This window comes from Haemaphysalis longicornis, unplaced genomic scaffold, assembly GCF_048455015.1.
Source record: "Haemaphysalis longicornis isolate Haplotype H1 unplaced genomic scaffold, Haemaphysalis longicornis Haplotype H1 scaffold_7, whole genome shotgun sequence".
NCBI classification, from domain to species: Eukaryota; Metazoa; Arthropoda; class Arachnida; order Ixodida; family Ixodidae; genus Haemaphysalis; species Haemaphysalis longicornis.
Window position 1 is genome coordinate 16,710,152 of NW_027526422.1, and position 16,506 is coordinate 16,726,657.

General features: G+C 47.0%; 1 protein-coding gene across 1 annotated transcript in view; it reads right to left on the minus strand.

Annotated features, from left to right (window-relative positions):
• LOC144144595 (protein ABHD15-like) overlaps positions 1-15,717 on the minus strand; it is a 162,266-nt gene extending 146,549 nt beyond the window's left edge. The window contains exon 1 of the mRNA XM_077676098.1: positions 15,561-15,717. The gene's annotated coding sequence lies outside the window, so the exon portion shown is untranslated. The remainder of the gene's footprint in view (positions 1-15,560) is intronic.
• Between the last annotated feature and the right edge of the window lie 789 nt (positions 15,718-16,506).

Consider the following 16,506-nt stretch of genomic DNA (forward strand, 5'->3'; position numbering starts at 1 on the left):
CCCCCCCCCCACCTTCCCTTCCCCCCACCGCTATCCCCAACCCCTCGAGCGATGGGAGACCTTGCTGTTCAGCCCCGACCTCGCCACTTAGTAGGGACTGGTGGCCAGGGCCAGGAACTGCTGGACACATATGGTTCCCGTGACTAGGGAACCACACCTGGTGCCTGCGCGCTCACACCTTCTTTAAGGGCTCAGTAAAAGTTGATCCTGTCTCTCTCTCTCTCTCTCTTCATCTGCGCCGTTGATCATGACACCAAAACGCTCTGCAGGAAAGTCAACTTTACACAATGGTTTCCGCAAAGGACACATGATGATGATGATGATGATGATGATGATGATGGTGGTGGTGATTAAGAAGAAGGAGAAGAAGAAAAAAAAAACGAATTAAGGGCCTCTACAAAAACTATTCCCGTGGACGGATCGAACCTGGGTCACCGGCGTTATGAAGCCGACGTCTACCCGACTGCATCATTCCTTCACGGTCGAAGCAGCTTGGATTTTGGACTTTGACTTTCACTCAGGTTGCAAAGGAGAAAGCATCGCGTTTTAACTATCTTTCTGTGAAGAAAAGGGCTTTTATTTTTTTTTCTCTGCATCCATTGTCCTCATTGCCGTTGAATGATAATTTTTGCCGAAGCGGCCTAGTGGAGTTAGCATGCTGCCCCTGGAACACTCAGCTGAACTGTGGCTGTTTATTGGCGCAGTGTAGTACACCGGGACCGATATCAGAACACAGTGGCGTAACTAGATAGGATGGCGCCCATGGCAAATATATTTTCGCGCCCCTCATGATAACAATGATAGTGATTATTATTATCATTATTATTATTTTTATTACTATTATTATTATCATCATCAATATGTTGAAAAAAGGCCGTCGGGATGTTTTGGGAAAGCGAATGAGTGATTTTTTGATTGAATGTTCACTACAGTGGACGATAGCCGTCTTAGAATATGTATTAATCGTACCATACGCCAGAAGTCCACAAATGCGAAAGAAAAGTGAAAGAAGAAATGGACCTTGTCGGTCACCAGTTTTCGTTTCGCTTTACATAAAATAAACCCATAAAATGTATTGCCCAAATGATTTATTGAAAACTTCATATCTGCATACTATGCCCACGTTTTTTTATTAATGCTAATGATGCGTCAAAATACTCATCCCGGATATCCCTGTTGCCTCCTGTCGCATATCACTGCCGTTTGTGACGCCAGTGCTGATTCTCATCGTCAGCAAGTTGCCAAGAAAAAAAAAATGGCTCCAATCCACGCTGTGTGAAGGTGGTTGGAAAGCAAAGCTTTAAACGACACCCACAACAATTGCCCATTCTACGTCATTTGGATTGACACACTTGGCTCCACAAACAGTGAAACAAGAGATTCTGCCAGCCGTTACCTAAAATTCGCGGGAGCGAAGTCACGAACGCAGCAGCGTCGGCCATAGCCGGGCTAGAGCGGCGGACGCCGCCGCTGTAGCCCGGCCGTGAGTCGGCGGAAAAAAAAAACGGCGAAGAGCGTCTTTCAAAGGGTGAGGCGTCGGAACCTAGCCATCCTGATGTGCTAGCTCGGGGCTGCGGCAGGAAATAGAACGCAACCGCGCAAGCTGAGGAGCGCAACGCTTTCTACTGAGCATTCGCGGCGGGTATAGTTTTTGACCGAACACGACTATAATGTCTTGGAGGGAGTATAAAGGAGAATCCCTAAAATCTACTGCACGTCGTTCACCTCGCCTTGTAAGAATACCTGAAAAGGATTAATCTAATTGTAAGGGTGCAAATTTTAAGAGAGCCACCCACCCCACCGCCCGCTTCAGGAATACAAATGAAAACAGAAAGCACATGCGTATGCATGCAGCACGCACACACACTGGAGATCATCTGGGGTTGCCGCCTGGACTCCGTACCTAAGTATTCACACATAGGTGGCGCCGCTTCATGACAAGGAACGTACTAAGAAAAGAAATTACTTGAAAAGCCACATTGTAGCAAATGAATAGTACTGAGGGCGACAAGGACGGACAGAAGGGGACATATACGGGGCTTTATGCCGGGAGGTGCGCGGGGCGCTAGCGCCCCGTGTGTGTCCTCCGACATTGCGCCCCATGTTTGATGCCCACTTGTCGTCCTTGTCTTCGTTAGCCCTTTTCTTCTGCTGCAAGGTCGTGCCAACACGCCCATTCTGGCGCTCTCAACAGGGACTTTTGCTGCAGTGACGCCCCGGTGCGGTGACACACGGTAACCCACTGCTGTTTTTTTCCCTCAGGCACATGTTGAGAGAACTCGGTTCGGCGCCCCCTCTCAAGTGGCGCTCGGGGCACTTGCCCCCTTGCCCCCCACCCCCCCCTCCCTTTTAGTTACGCCACTGTCAGAACGTATCTTCTCCGGAGCGCTGCGAAGCCACTCGATGCAAAGGATGCTCTCGTTAATGAAGCGCCCATGCAGGGTGTACCCACTGTTGTGCTGCCTAACCACGCTTCGAGTGTTGTTGCATTTCATTCAAAATGTTCAGTCCGAGCAAAGCCAGCATTTCGAAAAGGTGCGTCAGTACAGATGGGCGCTCGGGGACCTGAGCAACGTCATTCGTTGTCAACACCGTTCAAAACGTGATCGCGCCGGCGGGCGCTTTGTCATTTTGAAGCAGTGCTGTAGACATTACGGGAAAAAATGTGTACAAATACGTCACTCGTAACCTTCAAATAAGAGGAAATCGTTACGGCCAACATGTGAGGACCTTTTTGGGAGGATAACTCAATATCCTCATTATCCTTTATGCTGACAGTATGAAAAAATAAACAAAATTACCCTGTGCCGCCTTCCTAGAAGGCAACCAGGCCGCACAGCTTCTTCCTGAGCACTCCTCAATTCTATCACGGCTTGTAACCCGACTGCGGAATTCATACAACGTCTTCTTTGAATGCCTAGACATCTTTCAGTTAAACATGGTTAATTAGCGCGGTAAATACGGGATTATGAGGAAAGACCACAGAGGACTAGTGTGGTATTTGCTTATTGTACCGTATTTACCGCGCTAATTAACCATGCTTTACAGTTCAAACCAACTAGACCCCATTTATGAGTTGGTCCTTCAGTGTTTCTTTTCATCTAACCAGACTGGACTGCTCAACGTAGTACTTTATAGACATACCAAATGCATCTTTTGTTTCGTTTCGGTTTTATTATTTGACCAATTCCTCTGTAGTCTAACTAGCTACTGACCTTGGAAACTGACCGGGGTGTTTATTGCTTTGTTCACTTATCCTCTCTGTTCCTGATGATATATTCATGGACATTTTTCTGTCGGACTTCTGTTGCTGAGCCAGCCATGTGCACTTCCCATTCCACATACTACGTGTCAGCTTAGCTGTGTTTTTTTTTAACATGGGGGCTCAACGTTGTGAGTGGATACAAAAGCCTAATCAATTGCTCAAAAATAGTTAAACGAGTTTGATTGCCATCTAAGTGACCGAAATTAGTTTAAATGGCGGAGTCGCTGCACTTTTACAAATAGACTATATACGGTTTCCGTAGGTATCTCTTATTACTTCTTTAACCTGTTGCTCCGTCTACTTGTTATTTACGTTTATGTGCGCCAGTTTAATTGCGTGTAGTAACTCCTTTTGTTTCTCTTATTATATCTGTAGTGTTTCTCTGTGATGCCAATTTCCTCAATGTGTAACTCCTTTTCTTTCTCTCTTTTGTGTTTTATATTTACCCTTGTGTGTGTTATATACATTGTAATGTCAACCTTCTCCCCTATCCTCCTATTCCTATGTATTCTTTTCTCCCTATCCTCCCCCTCCCCCCCTACACCAGCAGGCGTTCCGGTGTCCGCCCCCTAGGCGAGACAATTTACGCCTGTTGGTGGATCTTCCTTTTCCAATGAACAATACATACACACATACATCTGCACTGGTGTTAAATTGTTTCTTGTATAAATTTTACTTTTTTACTTTTATTGTATTATCCGTGTGCCATCACTGAGATAGTCGCTGTTCCTGGGTACGTAAATAAACATGGTAAATCGGTTGATTTCTTCATTCGTTGTTTATTATTTTTATCTACTCGTAAGGTGAGCGGGAATACAGAGGGGACGATGTTCGACATCGGTCCATTTTTCGAGCGAACCAATCCAAAGGATATTATGTTTGCCCTCATATGAAATACAACACGGCTCTTTCAGCCAGTCGCTCAATTGATAGACCCGCTCTCGACGCCCGCCACGCAAACCATCCATTCTTACAGCGCCGCTTCGAAGTAATGGTTACATACGCATGCTCGACGAAAGCGCGAATATTGACATTTCTCGGTTTCCAAATGTCACAGAGCCCGTTTGAATTAATGCCTAGCTATACCCTGCGGAGCTCACACCTTTTCTTACGTATAATCCCCGAATATTGTGGATCTTGTCCGATCTACAAGGTGGTGACACTTTAGACGAGGGCCGTGCGGAAATTCTTCTCAAACATTGTGAGAGCCGGCTCTGTAATAACCGCCAAGGGATACACAACGCATGCGGGATTTTTCCTCCAGCCTGCCTGTGTACAAAGCTGTCGCCGTCAAAGTCAGCGGAAACGTCACCATTTTTTTTTTTTTGGCGCCGCAGGCACGCTATAAGCAATGTGATATCTTGGACGATTTTCCGTTTACCTTTTGTTTTATTAGTAGTAACCCTAAGATACAGAAAAACGCCAGCTTCTAAATTCAAGGGGGCAAGTTAGGCTAGTTGGCGAGGAGCATAATAGACACGATTACTAGCGAAATATAAACAATAACGAGAGAAAGAAGCGTAGCGTCGTCCATTGTTTCTTTCTCTCGCCCTTCTTTATTTTTCGCTAGTAATCAGGTATTACGATGTTGTTTAGAAAGATTCCCTGTTCTCCACACCCCAAACAACACAGTACGTAAGCCACCCGTTTATATATTTTATACCTGTTCCCGTTTATATATTCCATACCTGTTTGTACTCCCCTATGCGTGACGCCCACCGACAACGCTCGTCCGGTTCATCTGCAGCAGCGTTGATTATTCTATATTGTATGGGTTTCCACGAGGTTCGAGCGCAGTAATAACACACTTTCCTCAGGCGGCGCAATGAAGCCGGCAGCATCTCGCAGTCACGTGAATATTAACACCTGAGTCGTAAATATATCAGGCCTGCATTAGTACTATACCATGTTTACCGCGGCCTGGCGCAGTGGCGCTCCACCAGAATAATTTAGACCGCAGCCGAGCTTGCTTAACGCTCAACGGAGGCGCATCATACTAGCCTTGTTTTACGGCGCTAGCAGTACACGGCCCACACCCCCAGGGCAGAGCGGTGCATCTTAGCCACACGGGTGTGTCGGCCAAGATTTAGCACTTACTCCGTGATTGTTTCGTTATATGCTTGCGCTGCAAATTGAAAAAGGGGGAGGGGGAGTGGTATGTGGCGTCATTCCGGTAAGCCATGAATAGGGTCTTGGAGGTCTAAGGACGCCAACAGGTAGTACCCGCAGGTTGACATACAAAAATGTGTGACGTAGCTTGGCACATGATTAGGCTGAACGCAGGGTTACGGGTAGACATGCCCTGCAAAACGCTTAGCGCCGGGACTTCTCATTTGGTGCGAGTCCCAATACTCCCAGGGTGCTACATACCCGCACAGGGGCACACAGCCGCAGCTAGAGCAGCACACACTGGCAGAGGTGCACTGAACGATTTATTGTATACGGTTCAACGCGCCGACGCAACGCAGGCGATGAGGCGCGCCGTGGTGGAGGGCTCCGGATTAATTTAGACCACCTGGGGATCTTTAACGTGCGCCGAAATCTCGTACACACGGGCGTTTTTGCTTTTCGCCATCATCAGAAAAGTGGCCGCTGCGGCCGGGAATCGAACCCGCGACCTCGTGCTCAGCAGCGCAACGCCTCAGCCACTGAGCCACTGCGGCGGGTAGGTGCACTGATCAACGCTTACACCCCGATATCTCGGTTCATGAGAGTCCCAAAGCTTAGCACTTGGAGTAGCTTCATTGTTGAAAAGCTTACACGACGTCTACGCGTTCCGACCGTCTTCAAAGCGGGGATTGGCCCTGTATACCGATTCAGTGGGTCAGAATGAATCCTGCTGCGAGGCACTGCGCTTACCGACTAAGCGTCTTGTGCATGGCCAATCTGTTAGAAACTTACAGGGGATCAAGAAACAAACAAAAAATTTCCCCGCATTTCCCCGAGGGGAAGAATGTGAAAGTGCGAATGCAGGAGTTGAATTTGCGCGGTTCGGTAATGTTCGCGAAAGAGAGATCGCACACACACACACAACTACAAAGAAAGAAAGATGCATTTATTCACAGACACCTATTTGTGTTGTCGTTGTACTTGATTGCTAGAGCGGATCTCAGCTTTGAAATTTCGTGTCAGTACTCCTTTAAGCGGGTGCATTAGCCCTTCTCACGCCCGATTCCTGGCCAATCCCCCACGTGGGTATGTGCCATGCACAGACACCTATTTGTGTTGTCGTTGTACTTGATTGCTAGAGCGGATCTCAGCTTTGAAATTTCGTGTCAGTACTCCTTTAAGCGGGTGCATTAGCCCTTCTCACGCCCGATTCCTGGCCAATCCCCCACGTGGGTATGTGCCATGTCAGCGGCCAGGCAGCGCGCGCCCATCTCCTCCCGTTGCCATGGAAGACGTGGAGATTCCTGGCCAATCTCCCACGTGGGTATGTGCAATCTCCCCCCGTTGCCAAGGAAGACGAGGAGCGCGCGCACCCGCAGCTGTTGCTATGTGGACGGACGGCGGTCAACGGAATTCAGGGTCGCTTATAAAGTGCATTCGCACTTAAAAGGACGTTCTTCGAAGAAGAAACGACAGGCAGTGAAACTGAGCACTCCAACGAGGCCCTTTATTGCAAGGGGAAAGAAATGTCGAACATGACATTGAGGTTTCTTTATTTGTGATCACGTTGGGGTCACTGGAGACGCATATTATTCCTTAAATGTTCTTGAAGAGGGTGAAGTAGATTGTCGCGTCGCCCAGTGCTGTCGGATTTTACAGCAGAGCTGATATGGGCTTGGTTCTGACAACAACTGCGGGCGTCGACAGGGTGCGTATAAAAGCGTGGAGTAGACAAAATTTAACCTTGCGCGAAAGCCAGCATTTTGGTGAATGATCTGTAGCTCTCAATCTGATGTAGGTATTTTGTAGGCAAACACAATACCTAATCGGGCCACTAAGACGACTCTATCATTGCGCCGAATTTCATTTACTTGTCATAGTTAGTTCACAGTGAGATGTAAACTTTACAGAATTACCCGCTGCTGTCACTACATGGGCATCTACGGAAGGAGTAAGGTTACCGGAAAATACGGTAACTGTTGTTTCACTAAGACTAACAAAAAAAATGAAAATTAGCCGCTAAGACGACTCTAACACCACACTATGTTTCACCTAGTTTTAAAAATTACGTAATGCACAGCGAAGTTGCCAGCACTGCAAAATTCCCTACGGCTGTCATTATATTGGCGGGGGGGGGGGGGGGGGGGGGGTAAACAGACAGCCGCTTTTTTGTCCGCTAGAATAATGCTCTAGTCCGTTCAAGTTTCAGTCTGCTAATTAACTAGGGGGCAGGCTCAATCGCAAATTACAAACAACGTGTTTGGTTCGTGCACTTCTTGGACTGCGTCCGGTTCCGCAGGTCATTCTTCTGCACAAAGTGAAATGACACTGAATTTTTGGGGGGCGACAGGAGCGCCACCGGTAAGCTGAGCTTCTTGATCAACCCGTCATCTACACTCGGGCGTAAAAGAGAGGGTATTTTCATGCATGTCGGAGTCGCTGGGCTTCTTTCGATAGCACCCCGGATTGGGCTCGACGCCGCCGCCACAGCGAGACGATTCCCGTCGCGTCGCTTTTTATCCCAGCCCACCTGAGCAGGCGAAGCCCACACTGTAAGTGTTTTTTCCCGCAATCAGGAGCTTAGGCTACACAAATAAATGTATGGATTTCTAACTACACTAAAATGCGAAAACATTTCAAGCGCACGGCAAAATTCCCAACACCCTGTTATGAAGACAAAAAGAGGAGTACATCAAGGAGCTGCCTTAAGCCCGTTACTGTTAAATCTCACGCTCATACACCAGAAGCGCGTTCTTTTTCATGACGTCAAGATCCCACTCTGCGCGCACGATATCTGCGTTTGGAGTGCATCGAGATCACGTCGTGTTCCACAACAGAAGCTTTAGAAAACGATGTGACACTATCTCCACACCTAGCGTCTGAAGGCCTTTATCTTTTCTCACACAAAAAAGAGAGTGATATGCGTTCGCTCATGAAGGAATTGCTCGATATCCCATATTACTCTGTGGTAGGACTCTGCATTACCTGCGGACCCATAGATATCTTCAGGTTTCAGGCTTTATTGAAAAAATATTTGCACGCAAGAAAGAACAATGACAATTATTATTACAGCATAATAATGATAATGAACATAATAATAATGGCATAATAACTAACATAAACCTTTCCCGTGCCCCTAAAGAGAACAGACTACGGGCATTTTCACAGCATCCCAAATTATTGGATATCTCGCTGGAACTATCTGGCACACCATTTGTAACTTCTCGGTGCTGCCCTTTAAGGCGTATACGGCGCGTTGCTCTACACCTTCCCGTTCTGCAGAAACTGCCCCATACAAGCGAAAGACAGCTGGAAACGGCGAGGAACAGCCGTCTCTGAAAGCGCCTGGGCTTCTTAAAGCTTGTCGTGCTCTGGGTCAACTGCTGAAGCCGGCTGCGTGCACTCGGTATCACGGCTGCAAGAAACGCTACCCATTCATATGGGGCAAAGGCCTGAACATTTGACAGGTTATGCTGTTTGGCTCGTTTGAAGTGCAGGATTGTGATAGTTTAAACCACGGCACACATTCCTTTATTAAACGTAGACCCCTGCATAATACGGGGTACGCCACAAGGTCACCTTAGGTCATGACCTAAGCAATCTGTAGCAATAAATGGTAAAGCTTTCACTTCGCAGTTGTTGACTTTCCGCAGTCCATTCATTACTAAATGACCCCAAAAAGAATGCGACTTAGCTTTTATTTTGTATTTTTCTCATATTTTTCTGGTACTGTTTCCCTTGTTTCATTTGCTGCCTTTTCCCCTCATCTGTTCCCTGCAGAGAAGCGTGTCGGTGAACGCGTGATGGCAAACTTCTCTGCCTTTTCTTCAGTAATAATCATCCTCGCTCACCCTCTGCCTCCCTTCCCTTCCCCCTAGATATCTCTCCCTAAACACCTTGACAACAAAATCATTCCTTGTAGGTGTAAATTTAAACCTCCATTCATTCATCGGATTATAAAAAAGGTAGTATAGAGGTAACTGGACTGAAATTTTAGTATGAAAAACATTGGTTTATAAAAGGGAACGCGGTGTCACGTCGTAGGTAGTTCTTCTACTGAAGATTCGACTGGACGCATTTATGCTCACAAAGCCAGCATATCTAATCGAAGGAAGGCGTTTGCAAGGCCCGGCTACGCCCATGTACACAGATGTCGACAAGTCCATCGGTGTAACCGCTTAAGCTTTCGCGTACACTTGCTACAGCTCTAATTTGGGGTAGCTGGTTACATGGCATGCGGGTGAAACAGTGCAGTGACGGGAAAGAAGGGACGCTGGAAAAAAGGGGCGCTACAAGTGCTCACTACCGACTGCGCATATTTATTGCCGTCTGCAATATATAAGGTAAACAACGTATACGATGCCATCACCCGTTACACGCAAGTAAACCAGAAAAGGAAAGAAGACAAAGAAAAGAAAGGGGGAAAAAGAAAAGAAGGAAAGAAAATACGTCCACGAGGCTAAAGGCGACCCCCCGCAGATATCACAGCCAGTAACATGCGCCGCCAAGGTAATCAAGTTCCATCCTGAATAATGCCCCAGGGTGTTCGGTGACGCACTTTCTGCCAATTTTTGTTTCCACGAACGCCTACGTAATCTCACCTGCACGCGAACAAAAGTATCACTTGAGCGCTCCCGAAAGGGGTGTATATCCGCAGGTCGTGCAGGGGCATGCAAACAGACTACCGGCGTCGACTCGTAGGGAATCAGTGTTCTCTGAGGCAGTCATTCAGACACCTGCCTGACTACCCAACATACACGCACCCGTGCACGCACCGTAAGAGAAGGGAATTTCGTACACTACGTTGCCTCAGCAGGCGACGAAGCGAATTGCGTGTTTCTTTCCGCATGCTGCCCTTGGTTGTTGCGCACCTCTGTTCTTATTCGGTGCAGAAAATACCGTCTGTATGCCGGACCACTTACCAATTGAGACAGTTCGTGAACTAGGGAATTCCGTTGATGCACGCACTATTCTTTTCTTCCAGCATCTTCAATGTGGCCCCCGATTTCTCTGATTTCAACACACTCCGCGACGGTCAGTGTTAAGGTACGCGGGTACCTTGCGTTGGAGCTGATCGGCTTGAACTTGCTGTCTCTGAGACATCGTGGGGTGACATGATGTAAGCCCGAAATTCTGCGAGGCCGTTTAGGCGAACTAAATAGAAATCCTATTGTTGTGTGAGAAGAATTCCACCATGGAATTTGCGAATGATCTAACATTCTAAGCAGGTGCATCCGCCTGCACAAAACAGCTATACGAGATTGCTGCGCGCGTAAAACCATTCGCGCACGCACTTCCCGTGTCTCAGGTTTAGACAGCTGTCGAGACGCTGGGGCGAGAAGGCAATACGTTGCGCGGGAGTCGGTTGCGCGCGCGGAACGCATACGCAACCGCGGTGATCCATCACGCGTACCGCTGCGTCCCGGGAACGCACTTGCGTTAGCGGGAACGTTGTTCGAAGGATCAGCGCAAGCAGGAACACGCAGATAGGCAAGTTGACGATAGCGGGAGACTGAACTCTAAACGCAAGTAGCGCCACAAGAAAACACGATAAACGTTATCGCTCTAAATATCGTGTCTACTATTTGCAATAGGAAAGTTACAGTTTTGCTATAAAATAGGTAATACATCTGTCTTTATTGTATGGGCGTGCACGCACGCACGTACTTTCACTATCTGTATTCGGAGGATATAGCAGAGCCCGTCTACCATAAATAGAGCTGGGTATTATTTAGTAATAGCCAATGACAACGATGTCGAGCATACGATTTGGCTAAAAAGTAAGGACTTTGATATTCGTTTTTTAATATTGCGGCAACAATTAAAGAACCGTTCAGCGAAAAGCACTGCGGAGACAAGAAATGGCGAGGGCCTTTTTAAAGAACTCGCACGGCGCGAAGACATTGCCGACGTAGTTTCTATTATGTTAACAAAAAGTGAGTTGTTAAGCTTTGCAAGAAAATGCTGTCAAAAATGCGCCTCCAGAAAAATCCACAGATTAGCATCTTAGGTGACACGGCTTACAGCAGCAGCTGATGGCCCCACGGTTATGCACATTCTCCCAGAATGATAGGGCATACGGTACGTATTTACGTTTTCGCTTTAAAACGATAAAACAACAAAAGGTCCCAAGTATACGGACATGTTCACTACGTACGAGTGTGGGGCTACGAGCTTACGGTCAGCTGACCGTAAACATGTGACCGCGCCATTATTGCCCAACCGCAGCATGTGTATCTGTGACTGTGAGTGCGGGCGTGGGCATGGAACAGCAACGCCACGCTTCTTTAGCGATGGTCGTTCTAATTGCGGCAAAACCTACAAGCCGCGACAAAATTTTCCTCGCGCCCCCTGTACGTCAATTAGGACAAAACATACTCGGATAGAAAGCTCACAATTATATTTTGTTCTCAGCGGAGACTGAAACGTCGCTAAATGCAGCAACAAAATTATTCTTCCCGTGCTGCCTGCTATGCAGCACTGACATCCTAAACTCACTTTCGTACACGCAAACCTTCGTTAGTTCAGGAAACCGCAATTTCATCGGTTCGATTCCCATGCTTGATACGTTTCTATTTCTTTTAGTTAGATACACGCGTATTTCTCCAACAATATCGTCCATGGACAGTGCCGCATTTTGCGCCAAGGTGCTTAGGGCGAAAAATACGGCATTATGTGCGCCCCATAATGCTTTTGAAATAGTAAGAGAAGCTGATAAAGTAGTGGCTCACCAACCGCTTCCTCGCACTACTCCTGTGACGTCACAAGGGGTATTCAAGGTGATAGTGTTTCTGGGGCTACATGAACGCGAAGGAGACTATCGTCTTTCGGTGGAATTTGCAGCGGAGAATGAATGTAGGCTACCATTTTTCAAGGGGTGTGGGAGGGGGTTATTAGTCACCGGAGACAAAACATGTACTGCCAATAAGCATGATTGGGCGATTGTAATGGTGCCTCATGTTCCGTTTGATTGTACCACCCTAAAGACCAACATGGAGTTAAGACACCCTTTTCATCGTCCTTATTAACACGACAACGGCGTCACAGCTCAAATCGTGTAGCGGGAAATTTAAAGCTTCGTAAATATTTGTGCTCTTTTGTTTGTGCGAAAATAGCGTCTTTCGGGGCCAGAGCGATACTTAGCAAGTTGTGAAAAGCTATTTATTTTAAATAAAACAAGGATATTTACTGTCTGGTCCCTTTGATTATCCTGGTTTGACATTATACGCACACAGCACGAATGTCTGGGGCCCACTGCTGCTGTGTGGCGTGTCCACGGGTTCGAGTCCTATTACAAGTTGGCAGTGCTAATGATGACAAATCTAAAAAAAGAACAACCGAACGCGCACGACACGTTGCAATCAAATTCGAAGGGTTGCACAAAAGTGAGCATCAGGCAAGCTTAGAGGCCTTAAAAGAGCAAACATCGTCGTGTTGATTGACGTTTCATTTCGCAGGAAGTAATAATCCTCGCTTGCTCTAAGGACCCTCTCAGCGCACAACTCTCAAAGCTTCAACGTTTCTTCGTAGCTGTTGATCACTTTTATTGGTATATCGGGAGCTGTTCTGAGCAGTTCGTGGGCAGCCTCAGACTACTCTCGCAATCGAAATTGTATGGGAACAAGAAATACGGAGCTACACTGGAGGGATTAAGAGCAGCCCAAATGACAAATCGAGGAGACGAAGCGCCTTAGGGGCATCATGAAGGATTGATGACAAAAATAGGCATTGGTTTAAAGGCTGGTAAATTACAGCGCTCGAGATTGAACTGATTTGCCTTCACAACGCGGCATCGGATTAAAAAAGGATATCGCGAGAATGTAACTGTTTGAATGTAAGGCCACACACGGTAATTAGCTTGTATCCACTTTTTGAATAAGTTACCGACAAAAAGTCAGTTTCCAAGCGTACAAACATGACGTTGCCGTTGTAAGTGAAGGCACACTTAAAACGTGCCGCAGTGTCCTGGTTAAAAATTCAACAAAATCTCCCTTCCGTGAAGGCTGGATTACCTTACGTTTAGCGACAAATTATGTCGCGATAGAAGCCGTGTTTATATCGAATATTATTAATTACATAAATTGAAGAGTGCTGAGACGGGGCAAAGTGAAGAGTAACAAACACGGTCCTCGACTAACAACTGTTTATTTATGGAAAGAAAGACTATATATGGGGGAACGAAACGATAATGGCTACCTGTGTGTGCATTTCGGCACGCGTGAAAATAGATAAAACAAAGCTATGAAAGGGCGTATCTAGCATCAAGGCGGTCTTCAGGCCAAACGTTCCGAATAAGCTATTTCGCCAAATAAGCCATCTCGCCAAATAAGCTATTGTTTTATCCGGCAGGGCCATGGACGGTGTGCTTATGCATGATAGTCATCTGGGGCCAATTATCTAAAGCGAGAGGCCTCTCGTTTTAGAGAATCGGGTCCCCACGAATGAATAATGCCTTGCAGATCTCACGCTCCAGCTGGCCTCGGTATCTTTTTAAGACACTGCAGGCCTCGAAACGGGGCCCACACTTGCAACTGCTCACATGCTGGGCGAGCATGCTGCCGGTTGCGGTTTTTAGCGGTCATCATCTTATCGCAGCCGGTCGTTGAATGCCGCGCCCTGCCTGGCCGATATACGATTTTTTGCATGACAGGGAATTTTGTACCCACATCGAAATAGACTGCCTGCCTCATCGCATTGAAAATAATCAGCCAGCGCCCGTGTTCGTTATTCTTCACTTTGTTCTTTCTTAGCGCCGTTCAGCTCATGCAATAAACCAGCTAGTTCAGCTACAAACCAATTAGAATCTTTTTTCTACAGGACAGCCTAAGCAACCTCTTGAATATATATGTATACACTGAAAATTTCGTATATCAGATTGTCGATTTTTTTCTGCCTGTATTCTGGTCCCCGTCTAATCCGATATACCTGGGTTAGACTGTTATATGCGCCTTTTATGTAGTTCATTCGTGAAGATTAACGACAAATCTGACCCTACAGCAGCGCAAAGCTATCCTACTTGTCGCACCAGGCCGCCGCGAAAGGTGTGAGAATTTCTCACCGTCCGAACGGCGTGTACGCGCAATCAGCCAAGATAAGAAAGCGAAACTTCACAGGAAGGTCGCGTGCTTCAAAACGCCGAAACACGTTCGAGTGCGCCAAATCGTTACGAACCGCCTTGCAAAGTGAGGACAGAAAGATCTGGCAGTGACTTAGCTTTTTTTAAATCATCTCAGAAAAAGTGACGGACTAAGTTGATACAGCCAGAAGCGTTTTTCTTATAGGATAATCGGCCCCTTGCGATTATTAGGTATAATCATACCATGGTATATGTAGCGGCACACACTGCGCATAATAAGTTACCGCTGTGTCGAAAAAAAAAAAAACACACCCACAACAATCTAAACGTCGCAAGTAACTTCAAGATGTCCCTACATAGACGGCTAAAACACCACGACTTGTGTCCAATGGAGAATTTTCTTCCCATTGCCTAAATTGTTGCAGTGGGTTTACGGGATTTATGAGACGCTCACTCGTTCCCATCTGAGCAGTTTCAAGTATTCACTGTGAATTACTGGGGGTTCTGGTCGATGCGCTGTCAAGGATTGGGGTTGCGTTTTAAGAAAAAAAAAAAAAAAACGGGTAGGATATCCGCCTTATCGGAGAGAAGCTAGCACTTAATGGAACTTGAAAGTATGGGCCCCGTCACGAAACGCCTCACGGAAAAAGCCAGTAATTATTACCTCCTTCAATTTCGAAACGCCTCGCCGGCTACGGGAAGGCTGCAATTTTAAGGATCTGCGGCTCCAGTTTACGCTGCCCTTTCTTTTTAAATGACTGCATCGATCACGTGCTCGTACGCGGTATAACCAACCAAAAGGAACGCGCGCTTCAGAGCCTGGACGGCTCTATCAACACATTGGTTTGAATGACTTGACGTCGGAGAGAGATCTCAATAATCCACTGACACAATGTACGATGACACAATACAACGTCCTCCTCTAACTGCGTTTTGTGGCTGCCATCAAAGTAGGGGCCTACTGCGTCACGAAAATTCCTTTCTGTTTTCATTCCGCCACATGCCTTTCCGGGCAATTGGATCGGCCGGCTCGCATGTGGCCGCGCTGTCAGTGCGCGCGTGTAGCGACATACCGCGTGGGAGTGGAAACACAAACTCGCAGGTGCTCACGTGGCGTCGTCGCGGAAGACGGCGACCGGGGGTGGCGGTGACAAGGCCAACGCGCTGAAGCGACCGGTAAACCACAAGGGGAGAGGCGTCCGACACCGGGCCCGCGCTCCCGCGACTACTGAAGCAGACGAGTCGCCAGCGTCGTCTGCTACGGAGCCGATCTGGTGATCCCAAGTTTCCGCGAACCGCGCCTGTGGCAGGAGCGCCATCTGTTGCGTAGTGCGAAGAGGTATTGAATTTTGGCGCGGTTTTCGACGAACTGCAGAGACTCGCGTAATGTTCGTCCACATCAACGATAAACGTGCGGACGTCCTGTTCGAAAACGCATATGCTGGTTCATCCCATAACAGCGATAGGTCGGAGCAAATGAGCTTTCTAACAATTCTCAGAACCGAAAAATTGCGTGCGCTTGTTTTCTGTTCTAGTTGAACCGGGATACATTCAACTGAAAGGGAAGCAGAAAATTGCTGGCTCAATAAATAGTTCGACGAACAAAATTACAGCTTGTTAAAAAGGGTTTGAAGAGTTATTCTACCGCTCGATATAAATTATTCATTGAAAATGTCCGAACTCGTCGTAACCGGAGTCAACGCGGTCACTGTGCGCCAGCCAAAATAGGTAAATATGTGCTGGATAAAAACAGCGCAAGATGATTCAGGTCCTCCTTACCTAAAACAATGACTACGCACATATATTAAGCTAATGTATTGTTTCCTTCGGGAACGAAGCGCATATCCGATTGAGTCTTACTCACACTAATGTATTGTTGCCTTCGGGAACGAAGCGCACACCCGATTGAGTCTTACTCAGACAACTTCCTAGTGGTGTACGGCCACTAAAAAGTTAAGTGACCATAACATTCAATGCTTATTGCATATTTTTATGACCGGGATATTAAATTTGCTATTTCTTTTATTATTTGTTAGACGAAGTTGGTCGTCAAAAT